This window comes from Cnephaeus nilssonii, assembly GCF_951640355.1.
Source record: "Cnephaeus nilssonii genome assembly, chromosome: 12".
Classification (NCBI taxonomy): Eukaryota; Metazoa; Chordata; class Mammalia; order Chiroptera; family Vespertilionidae; genus Cnephaeus; species Cnephaeus nilssonii.
Genome location: NC_137083.1, coordinates 60,464,217 through 60,490,373, shown reverse-complemented (window position 1 = coordinate 60,490,373; position 26,157 = coordinate 60,464,217). Strand labels below are relative to the sequence as shown.

Here is a 26,157-nt window from a genome sequence, read left to right as displayed (position 1 = left end):
TAAACTGGTTAGGGCCAGATGACTCTTATTGGTATAAAATGTTTATATTTGGGGGGCTATTGGGACTTCTTGTCCTTTAAACCTTATTTACAAAGTTTTTGTCTGTTGTTTCCTCATGTCCCTGTAGTAGCTTGCCAGCAATAGGCAAAAATAAAGCTGGGACTGTGTCAAAAAATTCACTGGCCCACATTCATCCTTCTTCAGCGGAGTTTACTCAATAGTGTTCCCCATTCAGCCACTGTGCCAGCCAGCGGAAACAGCTAGTTGTTGTCTGAAATGAAGAATAATTGGAAACATGGTGCCTGTTTCTTTTCCTGCAAGTAACAATTCATCCATTTAACATTCTTTCGGTGCACTTGAATTCTGTGTTAGACAGTGTTGTGTGGACTGTTTAGATGAGGCCAATTGGAGAAATGTTCACCTTCTATCTATCCTGCTGCTGACCCGCCCAATGTAAAACAGTGACAGCCATCCAATGGCCTGGCACCTCTACATGGAGTTGGTTACATGTGGCACCAGCAGCTTTATGTAGGTAAATGGACATCAAGCTGGAAAATGCTAGGCTGAGAGGGATAATAATAATTGTAAAAGATAGCCCTGGTCGTTGGTTGGAGCATTGTCCTGTACACCAAAAGGCTGTGGGTTTGAATCCCAGTCAGGGACCATATCTAGGCTGCAGGTTTGATCCCTGGTCAGGGCGCATACGAGAGGAAACCAATCAATGTTTCTCTCTCACATTGATGTTTCTCTCTCTCTCTCTAAAAATCAATAAACATATCCTTGGAGGAGGATAAAAATCATTATTATTATAAAATATAAAAATTCTAGCTATTATGATCCATGCTCTATAATGAAACAAAGCCCCGGAAGGTTAAGGTACTGCCCAGAGTCACTCTGCCAGCAAGCGAGAGAGCAGACTGTCTGGTTCCATCACCTTTTTTCTGGGCCCTATACTACAATATGCTTCTATCTCTTATGGCCAAGTATATTATTTTTTTAATATTCAATACACATAAAAAGATCATATATTCTCTTTTTTGAGGTATAAATTGTGGGTTTTACACAGTATACTAATCACGCACATCCTACCTAATAATAGACAAATATGCAAATTGACCGCACCTTCGCTATGCCCAAGTCACGCCCACCAGCCAATCAGGGTGAGTATGCAAATTACCCAACCAAGATGGCGGTTATTTTGCATGCCAAGAGCTGCAGAAGGGAGCAAAGCTGCGGAGAAGCAAGCAAGTGGGGCGGAGGAGAAGGGAGGAGCACAGGTGGGGCCGGGGGAGAAGGAAGGAGCACAGGCGGGGCTGGTGGAGAAGGGAGGAGCGGAGGCGGGGCTGGGGGAGAAGGAAAGAGAGCGGGCGGGGCAGGGTAGAGTGCAGCAGGAAGCCCTATTGCAGGAAACTTCCTGCAACGGGAACGCTAGTATACTCATATTAGGCTAATAGGTTATATTATTATACTCTTCTGTATTCTTGCTTGTTTTGCCTTCACATTCTATCAATTCTGAAAGAGATATATTAAGATTTACTACTCTGGTGGTCATTTCATCCAATTCTATTTGTCTTTCTAGTAGTTTTATTTTTAAAATTTTGTTCTATTTTTTTTAGTGCAAAATAGCTGACAACTGTATTTTTTTCATGTTTATATCTGTACCACAGGAAATTGAGCTGGCCGTATAGAAAATGATACACAAATAAAAGTGGCTTACATAAATAGAAATGTATTTTTTCCAGACATAAAAGATGTCTAATGGTAAGAAGTTCAGGGCTGGTAGAATGGCTCCATGGTCACCTGAAATGCAAACTCCCTTTGTCTTTCTGTTTTGCCACCTTTACTATGTAGTTCCATTCTCCAAGTTATGGTTGCAACATGGCTTCTGTAGCACCAGCCGTCACATGCATACTCCAGTTAGAAAGGAAGCAAAAGAGAAAGGCAAAAAGAAGTAGCTTCTAGCTGAATTAGACTTCAGCAAGCCCTGGCCACTACACTCAGCTTATAACTTATTGTCCATCCCTAATTGCAAAAGAGGATAGAAAACATTTTTATCAGGACACATTTCTGTGCCAAATATATGTAGGTTTTGTTAGCAAGGATGAAGAGGAATGGGCATTGTGTAGGCATCTAGCAATTTCTGCCACGGTGTCTTTAATCATTTCATTTACTCATTCTTATTTACTACTTTTGGCCTTCAATTTGATATTAACATTGCCACTCCTGCTTTTGTATTTACCTGACATATGTCTGCCCAGCCATTTATTTTCAAACTTTCTTTGTCACTTTATTTGAGGTGAGTTTCTTATACACAGCTTAATTTTGCTTTTTGCGTTTTTAGTCCATTCTGAAAGTGTATCTTTTGAAGGGTAAATTAGATTCATTCAAATTTATAATGATAACTGATATATTTATTGCTATTCTTTCCATTTTATTTTTACTGTTACTACTTACTAGACTTCGTTGCTGTTTGCTTTTTTCTTCCTTTCCTTAGGTTTACTAGCTTGATCCTTTTTCTTTTTTTTTTATTTCAGAGAGGAAGGGAGAGGGAGAGAGAGATAGAAGCATCAATGATGAGAGAGAATCATTGATCAGCTGCCTCCTGCATGCCCCACACTGGGGATCAAGCTCACAACCCTGGCATGTGCCCTGACCGGGAATCAACTGTGACCTTCTGGTTCATAGGTCGATGTTCAACCACTGAGCCAAGCCAGCCTGGCAGCTTGATCCTTTTTAAAAAGTTATTTTCCCTCTGTTAAGTTGAAAGTTTTCCTATGAAGTTCTTACTTCTCTTAAATAAATTAATGCTCTTCTTCCTGACTGAGTAACCCGTATCTCAGAGATTCATTGTGAGTGCACTGAGGAAGAAGTGCAATTTGTTTCTTCAGGAGTGAAGGTCATTGGCACCACGTAATAGTGAAGGAAGCTTGTGTTCCTCACTTCCTGCAGCATCACCCACAGGCAGCAGCACACTCCTGAGCAGAGCCGGAAAGGAGCCAGTGTTGGCTGAGCACTACTCCTCCGTGCAGCACCTTCCAGTTCCCTTCTGAGTCTAACTAATGAAGAAAAAGGAGAGCCATTCCCCGGGATTCTAGAAGTCCACACAGGAGTGGAGTCTGAGCAGTGTTCCTTCTCTAAGTCTTTACTGAGTGCCAAGCACGTTACCACAGGCGGTAAAGCAGATGACAATCCTGGGTAACACTGCAGCCCATCCTGTGGCTTGCTATCCCCATTGCATTTGGTTTCAAACCTGTTTTCCACGTGAGGCTTGAGTTCTACAAAGTCCGATGTACACTGAGTGGCCAGATTATTATGATCTCTGAACGCATAATAATCTGGCCACTCAGTGTATGTATGTATATAATTTAGAGGCCCGGTGCATGAATTTGTGCATGGGTGGGGTCCGGCCAGCCTGGCCAGGGGGAGGGGACATGGGGTAGTTGGCCGGCCTGCCTGCTGGTCAAACTCCTGGTCGAGGGGACAATTTGCATATTAGCCTTTTATTATATAGGATATACACTGAGTGGCCAGATTATTATGCATTCAGAGATCATAATAATCTGGCCACTCAGTGTAGTTCGATAAAAAACTTGCATATGAAATGTAGCGTTAGATTCCTTGGTGAAATTAGTAAGCCTTTTTTTTTTTTTTTGATACTTTTACATTTACATGATTATATTGCTTCTGAGAGAAGCCTTTTCTCTCTTGTCTGGCTTTAAATTATACCTCGCACTTCATGCCACAGCAGTATACTCATTCCCAAGAGCAATCAAGACTCCTACAATTAAGTGAATGGTACAAGTGTTACCATCTAGGTAGGAATTCTGCTGCTTTTTCCATTGGGGAACAATATAAAAGAAAAAAACCCAAAGTTATGTTAAAGTCATATAACTTCTACCAACTCTGTCATTCTAATTTACTTCTTTTAAAAAAATATTATTATTTTAGATTCCCTATGGGTATGCTTTGGCTACAAATTTATATGTATTTTGATAAATCTTAGAGTAATTCTATAGTGCAAACTATTTGTACTCTGCAAACTTCTTTATTAATGTATATAAATCAATCAAATAAAGAGCCTATTATATATAAGAAATTCTATACCTTGAAACATTTAGGTTGTACTATTTGTCCCTGGGGCTCTCTCTCCCTTTAGCATCAACATGGAGTGATCTCTTAACAGTATCTACCACTTGTCATATATTATGGGGGCATCGGGGACAAAGAATCAGTTCTTCCATTGGCAGGGCCTCCCTTTCCATCACCACTATTTTCTTGCAATGTTTAGGCAGAGAGAGTAAGGCATGATGCCATAGAAAGAGAATAATGAATACAATGTAAATCTACTGCTTCCTCCTCTTCTTAGGTATTTTCCTCTGGCATTGACTATTAAAGGGGCTGGCCCCTTCTTAGTCCCAGGAGAAATGGGGGCGATTTGAGAGTGAGAAAGAAAACTGATGAAAATAAATTATTTTTTAAAAATATATATGAATAAGCATGTTATCTGATTTGAACATTATAATGTACTAGAGGCCCAGTACACAAAATTCGTGAATGGGAGGGAGCGGTGTGTGTCCCTCAGCTGAGCCTGCACCCTCTCCAATCTGGGACCCCTCAAGGGATGTCCAACTGCCCGTTTAGGCCCGATCCCAACAGGCCTAAACGGGTAGTTGGACATCCCTCTCACAATCCAGGACTGCTGGCTCCCAACTGCTCGCCTGCCTGCCTGATTGCCCCTAACCACTTCTGCCTGCCAGCCTGATCACCCCCTAACCACTCCCCTTGCCAGCCTGATGGATGCCTAACTGCTCCCCTACCAGCCCGATTTCCCCTAACTGCCCTCCCCTGCCGGCCTGGTCACCCCTAAATGCCCTCCTCTGCTGGCCTGGTCACCCCTAACTGTCCTCCCTTGCAGGCCTGGTCACCCCTAACTGTCCTACCCTGCAGGCCTGATCGCCCCCAACTGCCCTCCCTTTCAGGCCTGGTCCCTCCCAACTGCCCTCCCCTGCCGGCCATCTTGTGGTGGCCATCTTGTGTCCACAGGGAGGCGGCCATCTTTGACCACATGGGGGCGGCCATCTTGTGTGTTGGAGTGATGGTCAATTTGCATATTACCTCTTTATTATATAGGATTGTCATTAGTATGAGTTACCGTATTTTTCAGAGTATAAGACGACTGGGCGTATAAGATTTTCCTGGGTTAAAAAGTCGTCTTATATGCCGGAAAATACGGTAAATATCTATGCAGCTTTGAGCACAAGTCACTTCACCTCTCAGATGGAAATACCATATTTTCCGGTGTATAAGACAACTTTTTAACCCAGGAAAATCTTATACGCCCAGTCATCTTATACGCCGGAAAGTATGGTAATTTTGCTTACTACTAATACCTATGAAAAATGAGGCTTCACAGGACTGGCCACATGCTGAAGCTAGATGATGAAGGTGGAAGTTGGGTCCATTTTTACTATTCTTTTTATGTTAGGGTATATGTTTGAAACTTACCAGAAAGCAAAGTTTGAAAAAGAAAATAAATGAGGTTTCAAAGACTGTTCTGGATTGGTTAATGCTAAAAAAGATGTTCCTCTTTTTATGTCTCATAAAAACAGCATCGTTAATAGTTATCAATGGGGTTCAGATCTGGTCTGGATTCACTATGTTGACAAAGTGTTTGAACCCTACAGTTGACATTCTCTGATTGAACTTGGAAAAAAATAGACTCACATAGCTTTCATGAATTAATTGAAAATACTAAAATTGAAATTTTTCAGTAAGAGATTATAATGCTTACCAGAAACAAGTTATCAGTTCTCTAGTTATTTTTACTTCTATGTTATTTGGACTCAGAGTACTAGATGGGGAATCCCTAGAATATGCAACTTATTTTATCTCTTAGTGTCTCCATGTTTTCTCTCCAGTTAAATGAGAAAACAAAACAAAACAAAACAAAAAAACACCTGAGACTAAACTCTATATCTTCCAGAAGCATTTTGAGGAAAAACCATGTTTGAAAGATTTTTCCATTGATAGTATAGAATCCTGTTACTACAGAGAGACTGTCTCTTTTCTAAGAACAAATAGAAAATAAGGACTATAAATAGATGAATCATTCTAAAAGTGTTTCATAGTGGCATCTCTTTGTAAAATTTCCCATATAAAGGGCCACGTTTTTCATTTTCTTCTCAGCTGGCCTGGACGTAGAGCAATGATCTATCACTCTCACATATTAAACAGGTGCTAGGATTTAGAAATATGCATACTCCTTGCCTAGGGTACAATTCGAGTGGGTTGATGCAGCACAAGAAAGGCTCTGAAACTCTGGTAGACAACAAAAGCATTGATCCCAAGGAGTCCTTGTATGATAATGTGACCATGGCATGCTTTGTGACTTTTTGGTTGGTTTGCTTTGATTTTAATCAAATTTTCAGGTACTTCGGAATAAAATGCACCAGGGAACATGTCACACAGTATTAGAAAGATGGGGAGTGGCTGTGCCACTCAGATAAAATTAAATCCTGAGAAATAAAACCCCTAAAGGAAATGACTGTAAGGAAAGGGGAACACAATAACTTATAAGTAAAAATCAATCAGATATTGGCGGCGTGCCTCTTCCGAAGACTTCTTACATTCAGGTAATTATCAAATACTGGTTTACAAAACACTTGCACATGTTATCTTACTTGATCCTCCCAACAAACGGGTGAGGTACGTGGGACAAATTTAAGATGAAATTGCATCTGAGACACTTACATCCTTCCTGAATACCTTATTCCCAGCGGCAGCGGGCAGGGGGCTCAGAAACCACCCAGGTCTCCAGACAGTGGCCTGTGGTCACGTTTCCTTGACCACCCAGATGGGGATCCTCCATTCTGTTTAGTCTGTGGAGGATTCAAACGAAGTAAAGACATGATCCCTGCCCAGTGAGTTTATGATCCAGTTAAGAAAAATGTTACATAATGAAACAAGCAGAGAATTACTAAGTGTTAAACTGTATGAAATGGGCTATAAATACAATAATGTCTGGATTACTTGGAAAATAAGGGGCTACTAGTATACATTCTATCCAAGTCCTGAGAAATGTTTGTAGGTACCCAAGAATACTGGTCAACTGAATGTTCCTCAAGTCTTCCAGCCAGGCAACCAGTGTGCTCCTGAGAAGTTCCGTGATTAATAACTGACCGGAGGAAAGCCTGCGGAGGAGAAAGGGAAAGGCAGTAACTTCTCAAACCTTATCGTGTACCTGCAGGTATAATCTTGCATAGCTCTGCAGGGACACATGATTGCTTGCAAGAGCTGAGTCTTGAATCGTCGAATTCTAATTGGGCTCAGTTGTGCCTCAGACTGGGAACAAGAAGCTTGTGTGAGCTAGTCCTAACCCTGGCCTGTCTTTGTTAGGTCCTCTGAGTCATCAGTGGAGGCCACCAAGCAAATTGCCTCTTTGTATTCTCCTATTCACCTAACTGCAAAAGGAGTAAAGGGGAGAGTTCCAATTAAAATGTTTTTTATTTTTCAATTACAGTTGACATACAATATTATATTAGTTTTAGGTGTACAACATAGTGATGGGACATTTATAAAATGTACGAAGTCTTGTACCCATCTGACATCATATGTAGTTATTATAATATATTGACTATATCCCCTATGCTGTACTTTATATCCCCATGAAAAGTTTGGTCCAATTTTTTGGTAAATATATTTTTATTGATTTCAGAGAGCAAGGGAGAGGGAGAGAGAAATAGAAACATCAATGATGAGAGAAAAATCATTGATCGGCTGCCTCCTGCACACGCCCAACTGGGGATCAAGCCCTCAACCCGGGCATGTGCCTTCACCAGGAATCGAACCATGACCTCCTGGTTATTAGGTCAACACTCAACCACTGAGCAACACCAGCCGGGTCAGCCCAAATTTTTAAAGAAAACTGCCTGGAGGCAGGACAATGTGCACATTTGTTCTACACTCAGAGGGACTGTGACTTCAAGGGTCTGCAGGGACTCTGTGATCACTTTTATTTTCTGATGTCCTAATGCTCAAACCTAAAATATTTCAAACCCCTGTTTGTTTCAGAAGTGACATTCTGTTGGAAATATCTGTTCTTTCTTTTTCAGCAGAGCAGGCCTGTCCTCAGAGACCGCTGAAGGCCAGTCACTGTCTCTGCCTGTCTGTGTCTTCCCCACTGAGTGGCATATTGCTGAGAGGCCCCATAGGGACTTGCAGAGCCATCAGTGAGTGACTGGCAAAAAGCCTTAGAAAAAAAAAAAGGCACAAGGCTGACCAGGTTCACCAGCATTATGGACATTCCCGTGTGGCCTTCTTAAGCCCTGGCCTGTTTTTCTCAGTGGTTAGAGCATCGGCCTGCAGACCAGGGTGTTGCGGGTTTGATTCCCCGTCAAAGGCAGGTACTTCGATTGCAGGGACCCCAGCCCCGGTTGGTCCAGGCATGTGGGAGAGGCAACCAATCAATTTGTCTCTGTCATGTTGGTGTTTCTCCCTCTCTCTTCCCCCCACTCCCTCCTTCCCTTTCACTCTCTTTGGAAATCAATGGAACGTGAGGATTAAAAATAAATAAATAAATGAATGCTAACTTGCTGAAGTGTCCATTGGCATAGGCCAGCATGGATGGATCTACTGTATCATCCTGCTTGCTACCAGGGAAGAGTCAAAACAGCAGTCCATGCTGGCAGCTGTGCTGGAGTCGCTCCTCAAGCATCAGTGCATGCCCACCGGAGAGCAGGAGAGGGCCGTGGGAGAAATCAGGGTGGAGCTCAGAATGCAACCATACTGTGCACACCGTGCTGTGAGTAACTGTGAGGGTGCCCTTTGGAAGCACCACCCCCACTGATCACTTACCCTGAGCACTTGAGTGCAAATATAAGCATAATTCTGACTCCTAAACCCAAGCACATAATCACTACCCATGTCTTTGTAGATATATCCTTTGAATTGCTTTTCCAGGAGTGGCAATGGATTTCTGCTGAGTCACTCAGCTTTCATTTCAGCCAGTGATTATGAGCATGGACTCTGGAACCAGCTCTGTCACGTACTATCTGTGTGGCTGTGGGCATGTTCATTACTTAAAAATTCTCCAAATCTGATTCCCCAAATGTGAAGTGGTGACAATTCTACCAGCTACCCCATAAAATTCTTAGGAGTAAATGAGTGTAGCCATGTGTTGAAGAACAAAAATTCAACCAAGTAAATGTAAAGATCTCATTGGCTTTATTGAGTGATTTATGAATCAGGTGGCATCCCATCTAGTAAGCAGAAAGATGCTCCAAGGAGCTATACAAAATGAAAGGCCTTTATAGGCTGAAATGGGGCAGGACAAGAAAATTAAGAGAGTGAATTATTTCGGGCAAGGAAACTTTTTAAAATTCTTCACCCAAGGATATGTTTTGTTTATTTATTTATTGGTTTTGAGAGAGAGAGAGAGAGAGGGGGGGGGGGGAAGAGGGAGAGGGAGAGGGAGGGGGGAGGGAGGGAGGGAGGCAGAGAGAGAGAGAGAGAGAGAGAGAGAGAGAGAGAGAGAGAGAGAGATCCATGTGAGAGAAACATTAGTTGCCTCCCATACAGGCCCTGTCTGCGGACTGAACCTGCAACCTTTTGGTGTACAGGAGTACAGAACAATGGTCCAACTAACTGAGCCACCTAGCAGGACAAGGACATTTATTTTAGGGAAAGGCAGGGGGTCTTATCAGGCAGATTACTTCACTAGTGCTAACCGAGAAATTCTGGACTGATTGTTGTAAAAGTCCACTCCTGGGAGAGGTCACAACTGAATTAGGTTAGGTATTAAGTATTGGTGGAGCTTACTACAAGTGACTATTTTGGATCTGGTTGTTTTTTTGTTTGTTTGTCTTTTTATTGATTGATTGATTTCAGAGAGAGAGGAAAGGAGAGAGAATTGATTCATTGGTTGATTCTTGCATGTGCCCTGAGGGGGTATCAAACCCACAACCTTGGCATATTTGGACATCACTGCAACCAACTGAGCTACTCAGCCAGGGCCTGTTGTTGCTTCTTAACACATGTAAAGAGCTTAGGACATTGCCTGGCACATATGTATTGTACAAGTGTTAGATATTTTCATTCAGTCATTCATTCATCTGACGTTAATTTTAAAAGCTCTGGTCTGGACTGCTAGATATTGAGAAATAAAGACAAGTAAGACATACTATGTGCCCTCAGTAGGCTTACACTCTATATTATAGGCTTGTGTTTTATTTATCTTTTTTACCTAGCACAAGTTGGGACGTACTCAATAAGTGTTTTTGAATGCATGATTGCACTAAGGAAAAAGACAAATATACTGATAATTTCAGTTAATAATGATATATTTAACAATGCCTGGCACATAGTAGGTGCCTGGCACCATATAAGCATTATCTATTTTAATTATTAATTTAGTAGAATAATTGCGGAGACTGAGTGTGCAGACTGGAAGTTCAGGGTGAGGAGGTGGAGGTGCACTCAGGAAAGTCTTCCAAGAGGCAGTATCATTCAGCTCAGTTTTGATCAGCGAGTGGGCGTTAGCCAGTAAGAGAAGAGGGCTAAGTGTGTTCCAGGAAGAAGGAACATTGTGTGCAGAGCTGGAGAGGCGTGAAATAGCACAATACATTCAGGGAGCTCTGGGTAGGCAAGTACGACGGGAGCTCCGTCCTCATTGTGACATACAGCGTGTTTGAGATTAGAGGCTGTGAAATGAAACAAGACAAACGAGACATCGCTTTTGTCCCCCTGGCTTTGAGCATTAACTAAATAACCAAACACAGACTAAGTCACTAGGGAATTTTAACTTGTGCGGTATGTTGCTTGCCCTGTACAAATGCTATTAATTGCTCTGAGGTCAGCCCCTTCTGGTCTTCTGATAGAGGAAGTAAATTCACTTAACTTACCTGTTTTTTCAAATTAATTGAGGTGAATTACAGTAAAGTTGATGGGCTCAGACAATCGATGAAGGTGTTTTACATAGTAACATAGATTTCTCTAGATCAAGAGTTAGCAAACTATGGCCTGAGGGCAAAATCCTGTCCACCGCCTATTTTATAGTTAATTTTTCTTAGAACACAGCCATGGCCATTTGTTAACATGTGGTCTAGCACTGCTTTCTCACAATGATGGTGGAGTTGAGCTGTTGGGACAGAGACTGTATGGCTTGCGAAGCATAATGTTTACTAGCTGGCTCTTTATAGAAAACGTTTGCCAATCCTGCTATAGAGCCATCTCTTCTAATCTACTGACAAGTAAAAATATTTAAGGTCAGGGATTAGTTTGGTTTAGAACCAATGTGGAAACAGTAGGTTATTAAATTTTTAAAATTCCCTACCAAGGAGAGAGAAGATTGCAAATATGTTAGCCATAAAGGGTGCAATAAACATGAATAATGAATGAACATAGATTCTGTGATTGGCCCTCAGATTTGACTCGGAGCTTCCTGTCAGTCAGAAAAAAAAAGGGCCGGGGGGGGGGGGGGGCATTGGTCATCTGTATTAGTTACCTATTGCTTTATAACAAACCACCTTAAAAGTTAGTGGCTTACATTTACTATTTCTCATGGGCTGGGCCCAGATGATCTTGGTGGGCTTGCTCATGCATTTGTGGCCAGCTGGTGTGTTAACGCTGGGCTGGCTAAGCTGGGATGGCCTCAGCTGATCTCTACTCCACACAATCTCTCACCACCACTCCCTACCCCTCAGAAAGCAGGTTCCAAGAAAGCAAGTAGAAGTGTACACTTGAGGCTAGGGCTTGGAACTGGCCCAGTCTAGTTACTTCTGTTGCAGTCTAGTGGCCAGAACAAGTCAAAAGGCCAGCCTACATTCAGTGGCCTGGGTGGGGAAATGGACTCTAACTCTGGGAGGAGCAGCAAAGTCATGTTGCAAGGGGCAGGGAAACAGGAGGGAGAGAGGTGGGGCCATGGTTGAAATCAATCAGCATCTAAAACAGCATGTATTCCAACCATAAATTTTTCTTTAAAAGTCATCACTGTGGTCTAAAGTGCAAAGGAACAGTCATCATATGTCTATTCAGCCCCATCCACAGATATGAATCATCATTGTCTTTAACTAAGAGGACCAATATCCTCTAGCTAATGACAGATGCAGAAGAGGAATGGAAAGAGGCCTGTCAGAAATGTGGTGCCTATCATATGAGATCCAGACCCTATTAAAATGCCATCTTGATGAATTCCTCATGGAACTAGACTCAGTTTTAATGGATTGAAGGGATAAGGAAAATAATTATCCCAGGAGTTACCAATGACTAAACACATGTTAGCCTTTGAGACTAAAGCCTAAACAGACCTACAACATTCTTTATTATTTTATCCTCATCCAAGGATATGTTTATTGATTTTTAGAGAGAGAGGCAGGAAGGCAGGAAGGGAGAGAGAAAGAGAGAGAGGGAGACGAAGAGAGAGAGATAGAAACATCCATTTGAGAGAAACATCGATCAGTTACCCTCTATAGGCGCCCAGACCAGGGGTCAAACCCCAGGTATGTGCCCTGACAGGGAATCATACCTACAACCCTTTGGTGTACAGGACAATGCTCTAACCAACTGAAACACCGGCCAGGGCCTACAACATTCTTGCTGACCATTCCCACTTTCTCTACTTCCATTATCAGGTGGCATTAAAATTGTCCACTGTATTCAAAGATGACACTGCTCTATCTGTGGATATGGATGTGATTGAAAAGACAAAGAATAAATACTCTTTTTAAAATTCACTTGCAGCCCTGGCTAGGTAGTTCATTGGTTAGAGTGTCATCCCAATATGCCAAAGTTATGGGTTTGATCCCAGGTCAGGTATACGAGAATCCATCAATAAATGCATAAATAAGTAGAACAACAAATCAATGTTTCTCTCTGTCCCTTCCTCCCTCCCTCCCTCCTCCCCTCCCTCCATCCCTCTTCTCTCTTTCTCCCTACTTCCTCTCACAAAATCAATAAATAAAAAATTAAGAATCACTTGCCATGTGATGATATTTTTAAAATTTATTGCTGGAGTATTTTCCTTATTACCAAACTTGCCTCAATAAATAATGTTAAGAGTAAATAGCAACAGTGATTTCAGAAGTCTCCCTTAACTATTGTCTTCCTGGTACCGTGGGTTGTCAGTAGGAAGAGAATAAATAGAGGTAACCCTTGAGCCTTAGAGTCATTCAGAATCCCCCAAATTAAAAAAAAGAAAAATGAAAACAAAACTCTGAAACTACTCAGACAAGCCACACAACTTCAGTTTGAGAACATTCCCTCTGGCCTAGAGCCAGTCAGGGTGCCACCGTCAGACGTCTGCAGAGACAGCGGTAGTGCATGGAGATGAACAGGACAGGATTTAGGGAACTATTAGACGCCTGTTGACTCAGACATCAGGACCAGCTGTGAATGAAAACATACTGCAACTTACAGTAAAAAGGAACTGAGCTGTTGATTTCATTGAAGAGGTGGAGACAAACCTTCAGGATGTGCAGATGACATGGTTCTGGGAGGGTCAGGGGAGATAGTGCTGTGTCAGGAAGAACAAATGAAGCTTCCAAATTTGGGGTGCAGAAAATCAGGAGTTGACCTTTGAGCAGGTCACATAAAGGTCAAATAATATATATCAAATTCCTGGCAGAGAACTTGGAAGGATAGACTTTAACAAATGTTGGTTCCTCTCCTCTCTCTGCATCTCCCACTCACCTTAGGGATTTCTTTTCTTTTCATTTTTTACATCTTGTGTATTTTTTTTAATTGAATTTACTGGGATTACATTGGTTAATAAAATTATACAGGTTTCAGGTATACAGTTCTACAATACATCATTTGTATATTGTATTGTGTGTTTACCACCCCAAGTCAAGTCTCCTTCCATCACCATTTATCTCCCCTTTACCTCCTTCTACCTCCCCCTCCCCGCAGGGAATTCTTAAACACACACACACACACACACACACACACACACACACACACGCACACACACGACCTGCCAGCCAGCTGCCATTGGAAAGATGTCAGCTAGGATAAGCTTCTGAGGTGGTAACTGTCAACAAAATTCCCACTCAGGTGGGTGGAGCAGGGCATGCCACCTCTCCATCCCCTCTCCTCATCGCAGCGTGGAGGCAGCACAAAGACATTCTCTCCTTCCTGCAGAGGAAGTGTGTGTTCCCTCAGATCTACCTTGGCATTCCTTGATGTTTTAGAGAAGCAGATGACCCCAGCTGAGCAAGACAGTCAGCAGAACAGCAGCCCTTGATGCTGCAATTGGAAATTTCCATTCTTTGCTTGCAGCTCTGAAAAAAAAAAAAAAAATCTGAAGAGCCCAGGAGCTGGGAAATTTCCACAATGGAAAATTTTAACATATTCTTTAGCTCTAAACTATGCAGGTTTATTGAGACTATTTTTTTTCTTTTGGTAATTTTCTTCTTTCACAATAATTTATGAAGATGGTAACACTACAGCTGTGGGAATAGGGAGGGCAAGATGACTTGGAGGGGAATGAATATGGCTTAGCTAGTGGGAGCCTATGCCATATCCATGTTTGACCACCTGAACCATAGAAATGCGGATCACAACAAGACCCACAGGCTGGGAACTCATCCAAAAGAGAGTTTGCCCAGGAGCACTGCAGGGAAACCTATGTAGAGAGAAGTGGAAAGTGGATGGATCCAGCTTAGGAACAGGAGATGGTGATGTCTGCTGCTGGGAAACGCAATCTCCAGCAGATTCCTTACACCACTGCCCCCCTTTTATTTTTATTTTTTAAATCCTCACCCAAGGATTTTTTTTATTGATTTTTTAGGGAGCAGAGAGAAAAACATCGATCTGAGAGAAAAACATCAACCAGTTGCTTCCCATACATGCCCCAACTGGGGATGGAACCCGCAACCTGGATATGTGCTCTGACCGGGAATCAAATCTGCAACCTTTTGGTGTATGATTGATGCTCCAACCAACTGAGCCACCTGGCCAGGGCCACCTCTGCTTCCTAAACCTAAATGTGCACACGAATCACCTGGGAATCTTAAGCTGTAGATTCTAATTCAGTAGGTCTGGGGCGGAGCCTGAGACTCTGTGTTTCTAACTGGCTCCCAGGTGGTGCTGATGCTGATGCTGATGCTGATGCTGATGCTGATGCTGCCCTGCTGAGGCCCGCACTGTGAGTAGCCAGGCCATAAACAACAGGTCCCCCTCATGGGGAGGCCAGCTTGCCTTCAATAGTAAAACACAGTGAAGGAGCAGCTGGAGGAGAGCTCCCTCGGGGTTGTTTTCCAGGTTACAAAGCTGAGGTCTCGGAGTAGAACTGAATGTCTTCTGGAACGATGCTCCATGCACTTCTGGATAAAGTGGAACCTTTGAAATGTGGGGAGGCAGTTTCCAGACGCCTGCCTACGGCAGCAGAGTCAAATTGCTGGTTTCCAGAACACAATGCCTTTGCAGAGAAACCCCTATAACAAGTTGATGGAGATAACCAAGCTGGGCCTCTCTCAATCTGAGCGATTGTCTAGATTGTGACATGTGGGGTGAAACACCAATGAAATAGCTCCAATTATTGAGGAAAGACTGTTGGCCAGGACAGTGTAAAGGAGAAAAGGACAATAAATTTCTTCCATCTCAGCCAAGATAGTTGTCTCACTTTCATTGAGATAAAAAAGGAATAGGATAATTTTCCATTTTCTTAACCTTTGTGCTACCTATTTTACTAAAAGAGAGAGAGAGAGAGAGAGAGAGAGAGATCATAATCTACAGTGTCTTTATTCCATGGTGTTACCTCCAATTGATCTGTAATATATCTGCTGTGTGTATCTTAAAAGCAACATTTGTCCTATTTTTCATTTTCCATTTGATTTTTGGGTTATTACAACGTACTTTTCAAATTAAAGTATACAGAGGAGCATATGGGGAAAAAGGAGGAAAGAGATTACCAGCATGAAAATATATTGAAATCAGAGTGTTAACAGCATAAAGTAAATTTGATAATATAATAAAAAGTATTAAAATATATTAAAAGTAAATAACTATCTTAATATTCTAACATGTACATAATACTTAACAATTCTCAATGGCTTACAGGATTAAGGATTTGGACTTCTGGAGATTGGTTGATGTCTTTTTCAAAAAATCTTCACTGTGGGGTTCAAGTCTGATTCAGCATTGAAATAGACTTCCTGATTATTTAACTAAAAAACATCAATTTGATCTTTTTCTTACTAAAGATCTCAATGAGCAATTATTTTAAGAACCATCTTACAACCTACAACCAATGAAATAGAATTTGCTTGATTCCTCTAAAGTCGCATCTTTTTAATAATAAACATAAGAATTATAAGATTTAACATTATAGGGTACTTACAACAGGTGAGGTGCTTAATCCTTACAAGTTTATAAGATGGGTACTGTTACCGGGAAGCCTCGGCTTGGGCTCCGGCTGCCTGTGGCTGTGTACAATAAGGAAGGCAGGGTTGAAGCATGTTAGGCGTTTATTGGCAGGCTAGCCAACCAAGGGTGCTTACAAGCATTCAAACCCTGTCCTAACAGCAAGGTCCAGGGGACAGGATTATAAAGGGGAGTGGGCTGGGAAACGGAATGCAGCTACGTGCAGGCCTGGAGGTCCACAGATGTCAGCTATTGTCATCAGTTATCAGGTGATGAGATGAAGTTGATGAGATGATGTTTTGACTCCTGCTGGGTCAGCCTGACCCTGCTTATTGGTTCCGCTTGCTGGATTCACAGCTGAGTCACCTCCTCAATCATTTTGCACAGGCCTTGAAAAGGAAACTTAAGAAAAAATTAACCCCCTATTCACATATAAGAAATTTAACCCGCTATTCACATAAGTATATGTGTTCTAAGATGTAAGCTAATACGATTATTTTCAGATTAATTCAGGTGGTCTTTCAGATTGTAAGTTCTCCCTATCAGTACCATTATTATATACATGAGAAACTGGGATTTAGAGAGCTTAAGTGAACTGCCTGGGATCCATACATTTCGACCAAACAGGCAATAACCTTGTTTGGCCAGTGCTCTTTCCAAATGCCACAGCCACACCTCAGCTTCACTTCCCTTACCCCAGACAGATGGACAGATGCTCCTGCTCACGTTTAACGACTTCACAAAGCTCGATTCAAATAATGAATGCGTTGTTAGCTGCTGTTTCTCTAGCAGTGCAGTAAGTCCAGGAAAACTCTTTTGAAGAGCTCATTAAAACTGCTAAAATAAAGTCTTAGAAGCAGGTGCATCCATTAGCTGGAATGTAGACGATTATGTTAATATCAAATTCAGGTGACAACTTTAAGCCATCCAAATCATGGAGGATAAAAGGATTCTCAAAGTGAAAGTGAACTTCTTCCTTTGTAGGGCTTGTTGCTCTGTAAGCGTGTGACTGCCTTTGCAGCTGTCAGCATGGGGACGTCCAGTGTTAACTCACAAAAATAAAGTCGTTTTGCACTGTCATATCTCCTTTATAAATTATTGGGTCTCTATTAGGAAGAGAAAGGTAAGGAATTGCCTACAACACTAGTGCTGTTTTCTACAGAGGAGATCTGGCACCTCATTTACAATTTATTGTCCGATTGGGCCTAAGGGTAGAGGAAACAGTTAAAGAGGGTGGTTAAAGTTTGTGGGCAGTGATTCCAGGTTAGGATAAGGCAGAGCAACAGCTGTTTCATTTTGGCCCTTTTTCTCATCTTGAAGAAATATTGAGCGTGAAATTTGTATGTGGACCACATACATGTACTTGGGAAGCTAAACATCAGAAGAAGAGTTATGCCAGGATGATTTTGATTTTCTTTTTGGAGGATATTTTTGTATTTCTCAGATTTTCTACAATGAATATGTTACTCTGTACATTTTACAATCATTAAAAATTACTATGGAGCAATTAGCCTCTCCACATTTAGTTGTTTTACCTGTAAAACTGGTTACTATATAGCCAAAACCGGTTTAGCTCAGTGGATGGAGCGTCGGTCTGCGGACTGAGGGGTCCCAGGTTCAATTCCGGTCAAGGGCATGTGCATTGGTTGCGGGCACATCCCCGGTGGGGGGTGTGCGGGGGGCAGCTGATCAATGTTTCTCTCTCATCGATGTTTCTGGCTCTCTGTCCCTCTCCCTTCCTCTCTGTAAAAAATCAATAAAATATATTTATAAAAAAAAAAACTGGTTACTATATAATTGCCTAGCACCTGGGAGCTGGCTGAGATGTTTCCCCAAAATCCTTTCTTTTCAAATCTAGGATATCTGTGGAAACATTGATTCCTCCTTCCAGAAAAAAATATAAGAAAAAGAGGGCTAGGTATCCATTCACTTATAAAAATATTATAAACATGCTTAGAGATTTTTATGTCATTCGTCAGCACTTCAATCAAGTGGGTATTCATCAAAGTGAATACATCTGCCACTTGAGAGGGAAAAAGCCTGAGTAACCTTTTAAGGCAAATTAAGTTAAATTTTAATTTTTTAGTTATACATTCTGGGAAGACTTTGTAAGCTAATATTTGAAACGTGCATTTTTAATTGTATGCTCTGATGACTATATTACTGATTGCAAAATATAAATAATGAAGCTGCTATAGACTTGAGCTCATCTACTTATAGAGCATGTTTACGCGTGTGTGTGTGTGTGTGTGTGTGTGTGTGTGTGTGTTTGGCTAAATACCTTGGAATTAAGCTGAAAGGCTGCTTGTACAGGGTAATAGCCTGTACTATTTTTGCCTTTCTTCCTCTGTGACTCTTCTATCTTGCCCTTACACTATTACCTTCCTTTTTCCTACACAACTTTAAAAGACCATTGACTCATTTTAAATGAAAAGCAATAAAGAAAACAGGAAAAATCTCCTTGGGTTGGGGTTGGGTAAGCATATACTTCTACATACATGTACATATACTGAATACATGTATACATAGCTGAATCCCTGCTCCAAATTGCCATATTCTCATTACTTGGGATTTAAATACAGTGTGTGCAGTTCCCTTGATTGCTGGACAGCTCCATGTCACCTAGGAATACTTTCCCACCCGCTCCATCTGTTTAATTCTCAGAACTGCCTCCCCTGTAGAGATGCATGTTCAAGACAAGTGAAGAGGGTGGCCAGAAGAGACTCCTGTCACTTCAATATGGTGCATCACCACCATTGGTAGAGGGTAGACTTCAGAGCACAGAATCTAAAGATGAAAGAAACTTGGAAGGTCATTGTAGTCAAGTTCTCTTTAAATGTATGTTTCTCTTCTAGAATATACCTGACAGTCATCCATCCTGACCTTGACATTTTCCAGTGATGGAAACAGTCCTACTTTTTTTCACATTTATACTGACAGAGGGGTAGATAAAAAGAGCACAGACAGCATTAAAACCACAATCAAGTGGACGATACCCAAGAGAAAAAAACGAATTATTCTTAATCCTGCCACCCTTCACAAAATCAACTATTTTTGAATTTCTGTTACTCAGTATTAAATAAGTATAACCCTGCTCTGGCCAGTTTGTCTCGGTGGATAGAGCATCAGCCTGCAGACCAAAGGGTTTGATTCCGGTCAAGGGCACGTACCTTGGTTGTAGGCTCCTCTGTAGCCCCGGCCCTGGTCTGGGCTTGTGCAGAAGGCAACCAAATCGATGTGTTTCTCTCACATCATCGATGTTTCTGTCTTTCCCTCTCAATTCTACTCTCCCTAAAAAAAATAAAATTAAAATAAATAAATAATAAATAAATAAATAAATAAAACTCTTTAGGGTCCATGGGGAATGTAAAGAGGCTGAACCATTTGGCTTAAAGACTTTGGAACTCGCATTGGTTTGTGGTGTTCATCACACCACAAGAAACAGATCCTGAAAAGGAAAATTGTGTCAAGAATGTATAAGCCTCAAGACCACGGTATTTCCTAAGTCTCTTCCTAATTCATCCTCTTTTGTCACTGTGACATCTGTACAACAAACAGAAATCTCTGCGAGAATCTTATCCAGGGGTCTTTCCAACATTTACAAATACTACCTAAGCTGAGCAATGTGTTCCCAAGTTACTTAAATTGTACATCTGATGGTATTCTTTTCAAAGGAAATTGGACAGTTCAGCAATATTCTGAAACAATGAGGTATGACAGCGCAAAGAACAAAAATAACAAAAGAAAATCCTTCAAAGGGTGTGCCCTGTGGAAACAGTTAGTATCCTGCCTTTCCACTTTGGCTTCGATGGGAGCTTCTTTAAAATGAATTCAAAATGAAAGTGGTGTTGAATTTGGGAGATGCAAATTCAGAAAATCAATGATCTAATAGAGAAGATAGAAGGCTGAACTATAATACAGCTAAGTAAATAGAAGGGAGAGGTTTTTTTAAAAAAAAAAACTAATTATTTTAATGAATTGTTAAAAAAAACTATTGAAAAAATTCAAACAGCACAAAAGAATATAAGGAAGAAAACAAACAAAAATACTCCATATCCCACCATCTAAAAATAACCTTCATAGATTTTTATGGAATATCATTCCAGACATGGAAATAAGAGATATTTTAGAATTTTAAAAAAACAACTAGCATTCAGGTATCTAAACATGGTCTTATTTGATCCTGGTCTAGAAGTGTGGAACATCTGGCCCACGGGTCCGATAAGGCCCAGGAAGTCATTTGGTTTGGCCCTACCACGGCATTAGGGGTGAGTTAATTAAATGCTTGATAAATATATCAGGCTAATTTTTAAGTTGATAATTTTGTATGGCCCACAAATGATGTTATGAATATCCAAATGGCCCTTGGCAGAATAAAGGTTCCCCACTTCTGGTCTAAAGAGATCCAAAACTCGACTTTTTAAAATGTCTATTTCACCTGAAAAGTGATAAGAGGAAGTAAAAAAAAGAATTCTCAGTTCATAAGCGACTGTAAGAATGGGAGTTCAATAGAAATTAGCAGATATTTTTATTTTCGTCTACATATCCATATCGTACCCTCCATTCAATTGCATCTAAACCATATTACAACAAAATATGTTTTCATAATGCTTTTTGGTTTAGAAATCAACTTGACACTGATTCTCAGGACCATATAAAATCATCAGAGTTGATATCTAATTGGTACATATTTGTTTGGCCATTCTAGTTGCTTATGTCCAAGTGTCCAATCTGCTTTATTTTGATTGGCCAGTGCCAGTGCTTTACCAATTTATTTTATTTTATTTTATTTTTTTTTAAATAAATCTTTATTGTTCAGATTATTACAGGTGTTTCTCTTTCCCCTCCCCCCCCATAGCTCCCCTCCACCTGATTCCCCACCTACCCCCCATGCCCTTACCCCCCGCCACTGTCTTCATCCATAGGTGTAAGATTTTTGTCCAGTCTCTTCCTGCACCCCTCAGACCCCCTTCCTCTGATAATTGTCCGTCCCCTCCCTTTCTATGTCTCTGATTCTATTGTATTCACCAGTCCATTCTGTTCTTCAGATTTTTTATTCACTTGATTTTTAGATTCACTTGTTGGTAGGTATGTATTTGATGTCTTTTTGTTGTTCATAATTTTTACATTTACCTTTTTTTTTTCTTCCTCTTCTTAAAGAATACCCTTCAGCATTTCATGTAATCCTACTTTGGTGGTGATGAACTCCTTTAGCTTTTTCTTGTCTGTGAAGCTCTTCGTCTGACCTTCAATTCTGAATGATAGCTTTGCTGGGTAGAGTAATCTTGGTTGTAGGTTCTTGCTGTTCATCACTTTGAATATTTCTTGCCACTCCCGTCTGGCCTGCATAGTTTCTGTTGAGAAATCAGCTGACAGTCGTATAGGTACTCCCTTGTAGGTAACTAACTGTTTTTCTCTTGCTGCTTTCAAGATTCTCTCTTTGTCTTTTGCCCTTGGCATTTTAATTATGATGTGTCTTGGTGTGGTCCTCTTTGGATTCCTCTTGTTTGGGGTTCTGTGCGCTTCCTGAACTTGTAAGTCTATTTCTTTCACCAGGTGGGGGAAGTTTTCTGTCATTATTTCTTCAAATAGGTTTTCAGTATCTTGCTCTCTCTCTTCTTCTGGCACCCCAAAAATTCAGATGTTGGTACGCTTCAAGCCATCCCAGAGGCTCCTTATGCTATCCTCACACTTTTGGATTCTTCTTTCTTTCCGCCTCTCTGGTTGGGTGTTTTTTGCTTCCTCATATTTCAGATCTTTGGTTTGACTCTTCGGGTACGGTGGTCTACAGTTGAGTTTCTGTATATTCTTTATTTCAGACAGTCTATGCATAATTTCTGACTGGTCCTTTTCCATTTTTTTGGTATTCTCATTAAGGTCCTTGAAGGTCTCTTCAAGTTTCTCAGCGGTTTTTAGAAGATTCTTGAGTAACCTTATAAATGTGGTTCTGAACACTGTGTCGTCCAGTAGTTTACTTTCCTCCATCTCTCCTATTCGTGACATACTTCGGTGTTTCCGCATTTTGGCTGCCTCCCTGTGTTGATGGAGTGGCTTTGTGTGGTCAGTGACCTATAGGGGCCAGTAGCTCAGCTTCCCCAATCACCCTAGGTGGTCACTCTTGGTACACCCCTTTGTGGGCTGAGTGGAAAGTCTTGGTGTAGTTAAAAGCCTTGATTGCTGTTGGTAGACTGGGAAGAATTGACCTCCAGGCCAATTGGCTGTGAGGACCTGCTGTGTCTATAATGGAAGCGCTGCTGCGCTGGAGACACGCTTGTGGTACAGGGCTTGTTTGAGTGGGGCTTTGGTGCTCACTGAGTCCGCCTCCTGAATGTGTCACTTATGGATGTGAGGAGTTGAAATCTGGTGTCTCACGCTGACCACTAGGTGCATTGGCTAGTTCAGCTGCTGTCTGAGGCTACCCTGCAGGAGCTACAGCGAGAACTGCCGTCCTCTCCTCCTGCTTGGAGTTTGGAGGCCTTGGAGCTGTCTGTACCGGGTTGCAAGTTTACTAGTTTAAACTGCAATAGAGAAGGCCATTCATAAGCAAAAGCCACTGCTAGGAGCTTGGGTGTGTTTGTAGATTGTGCGGGTCGGAGTCTCAGGGCGTCACTAGGCTAGGGCATGGCCAACAGCAATGGCTGGCAGTGAGCCGCCTCCAACCACGTCCCGCAACTGCATCCCCGCAGTCTTGCGCCCCGGCGCAGCCAACAATTCTACCTCCACGCAGCTCTGCTAGTAAGCCACCTCACTCTCCGACCCACTGGCAGACAGCCCAGTCTCTCCCCAGAAGCTGGATTTCAGAGAGATTGGGGGCTTGTCTCTCTTCGGATTGAAGAAAGCAATGCCCGCTTCCAGCTGGGCTCCGCCGCCAGTTCGTATCGCGCGTGCACTCCCCTGTACCTCAGTTTTTCAGCGTTTGCGCCCTGATTGCTCCTATCTCTTTCGGTCTAGTTGTAGAGGTTCCGCTCAGCCATCTTTCCCGTGGTTCTAGGTGATAGACATTCTGTCTTTTAGTTGTAGTTTTGGAAATTGTTGTGGGCAGCAGCAGCCCAGATTTTTATCTATGCCGCCATCTTGGATCCTCCAGGCTGCAAATTTCTTTACCAATTATTACATGGTTCATCAAGGTCCATTTCTACTGGTTAGTCCTCTTTCTCCAAGCATATAAATATTTCCTTGAGCAAGGTTTATGCTCTTAATTTTGTAATTTTTTATTTTTTTTAAAGTATGTCATTTTAACCCCATTCATTTCTCTTGCAGAAGTAAAATGATTTTTATTTATTTCTTTCTTTGTGAAAAGAAAAGAATAAAGTCCACCTCCCCCCACTCCTGAGTATCCCTCATTAAAATCACAGTAGCACAAAGACTTAACTGTAAATTTTCAAACTCAAAGGAAATTTTGCTCGCTTATGTTGCAAAAATCAGGGACATTATTGTCTCCATTATCTGTGTTAAATTCAGGATGCATTGATTTATACTAATTAGTCAACTGGCAGATTATCCCAGTTATTTCCATTTAAAATTTTTAAATAGAATTTACTTACATTTGACTAATGCTAATACAAAATTAGATGCCATTTCCTGACTTACTCACCAGCTTACAGTGAGGAAATGCAGGTCAAATAGGTGGGAGAAGAAAGCCAATATTTCCTTGGGAACCCACATATCGTAATTGCTTAATCACAAGTACTGATATTTCGTGCAGTAATAGCCCTGTTTATCTCATAAACACTAGAACATTAGACCACCTGATCATTTTTCTGGGGGGAAAAAGCATAAATAATGTTAGTAAATTAATATTTTTCCACTGATACGCTGTAATTTAATTGATCCTTAATTGAGAGTGGCACTTAACCATTCTTTTACTATTTATACTTATACATATCAAGCAATAGGTGCCAAGTTTATGTCTCTGCTACTTGTTTTTACTTTTATCATATATAAAGAGCAGGAGCCACATTCTATGGAAAGGAGGTAAAGCCACACTTGAAAACACTTCTTCCTCCTACCCTAAATTCATCAAGTGGCCACCTCACTTCTTTGATGTGAGATGTCATAGTTAGAGACAATATACCCACTTTGGTGCCAAATGCCTACATTTGTATAGGGCTTTAATGTGGATGAAGCACATTTCACATAATGACATTTGCTCCAGACACAGGGAGAATCACTTTGGCCACTTCTGTTTATAATTGAAGCTCCCAAGTTCCAGAGCCATAGTCTCAGGCAGAATGTGGCTGATATTAGTGGCATTGACTTTGGTTATTAAAAGGAACCCTTAATATTGATTTAAAAGTGTTAAATTTAAAGTGCAGGGTTCTTTTTTGCTCTGTTAGAAATGGAACATCTAAAAGGCTCTCCAGTGATCTAAGTGATTCTGTTTTACTTAGATTCCTGGAAATTGTCAAAGGGCTTTAAGGGAGGAGGGGAAAAAAAGAATGAGGAAATTTTCCCTGTGGGCAGTTGGGGAAAACAAAAATATTTTTGTGCTGTAGAGACTTCTCAGGAAAGGAAGGTTGGCCAGCAGCAGCATCTGTGCGAGGGGAATTTCCACATTTGGGAAAACATGGTCATAATTAATGACTGAGGAAAGCCAAGAAAATGGACCATGTTGGGAAAATATGATCTTCAATGGCCATGTCATTGTCAACTGATTGGGCCAGAAAATTGAATTGCTTTAGAAAGAGATTTTTATTTGTGGACTTTTGACTACAGGTCCTTCCTTCTGTAGATCTAATAAATATCCTGTACTTGCCCAGGGAATCAGCTTCCCCTTGCCGCCCTACTCTCTCTGTCCCTCCCTACCCTAAGGGAGTATTTGAGTGAGACTTCTGGCCCGGACACTGGCCTGTAGTCTTTTGCTTTGAACATGATACTTCAGACTAGCCAGCAGGGCTATTAGCATCCATTAGAATAGAGATGATTATCCAGGATTCTTGGAAAAGGGCGGAAGGATGAGATTGCATGATCCTAATGCAGCCATCATTTATTGAGAACTCCATGTCCTAGGCCCTGTGCAAAGATGGCTGAAAAATTATCCTGACTTACACATAGCTCAGGGAATTTAAGTAACTTACCTAGAGTCCTGTAGCTCTTAGTACCAAGCTATCCTTCTTCCATCTCCTCATCCTGTGTATAAAGTCTACTCCCTAAATTGGAATGTGCTCACCCTGCATACAACCTCTCGCTTACTTAACTACTCCCTTCCTCTTCCTCTTCCCCAGGTCAGTGTTTAAACTAGATCTGGTCTTGGGGTTGTGCTCCTCTGAGAACTCCATGGTTGCCTAGCATTCTCAAGAGGAGAAATCTGGGTTAGCAGCTTAGCACCATTTATGTCTGTTTACTAAGGGAATGATTATGTAGTCAGAATGATCTTGCCCCACTTTTGTGTTTTCTTTTGTCTCAGTGATCAATTTTATTTAAACAGGTGTGATCATCTTTTGCCTCTTCTCTCATAATCTTCTTAAGATCAGAATAGACCTTGCTGAATTTCAACATATTTTTGAAGGAATAGGTCAAGTTTTTCAGAGAAGGAAATATAGCTAAGGGAAAAAAAATCCCTATATTTGACATGCAGATGTGGCATCCAGTAGAGAACCTACAAAATGCAGAAGATTGTTTTGTGAAATGAAAAAGCTGCAGATTAAATCATGTCCCTGCTGAAGCAAGAATTTCATGCTCTAAACCAGTGGTCGACAAACTCATTAGTCAACAGAGCCAAATATCAACAATACAACGACTGAAATTTCTTTTGAGAGCCAAATTTTTAAAACTTAAACTATATAGGTAGGTCCATTGTTA

General features: G+C 41.3%; 1 protein-coding gene across 1 annotated transcript in view; it reads left to right on the top strand.

Annotated features, from left to right (window-relative positions):
- MKLN1 (muskelin 1) overlaps positions 1-26,157 on the top strand; it is a 330,653-nt gene that overhangs the window by 52,736 nt on the left and 251,760 nt on the right. The window lies entirely within an intron of this gene.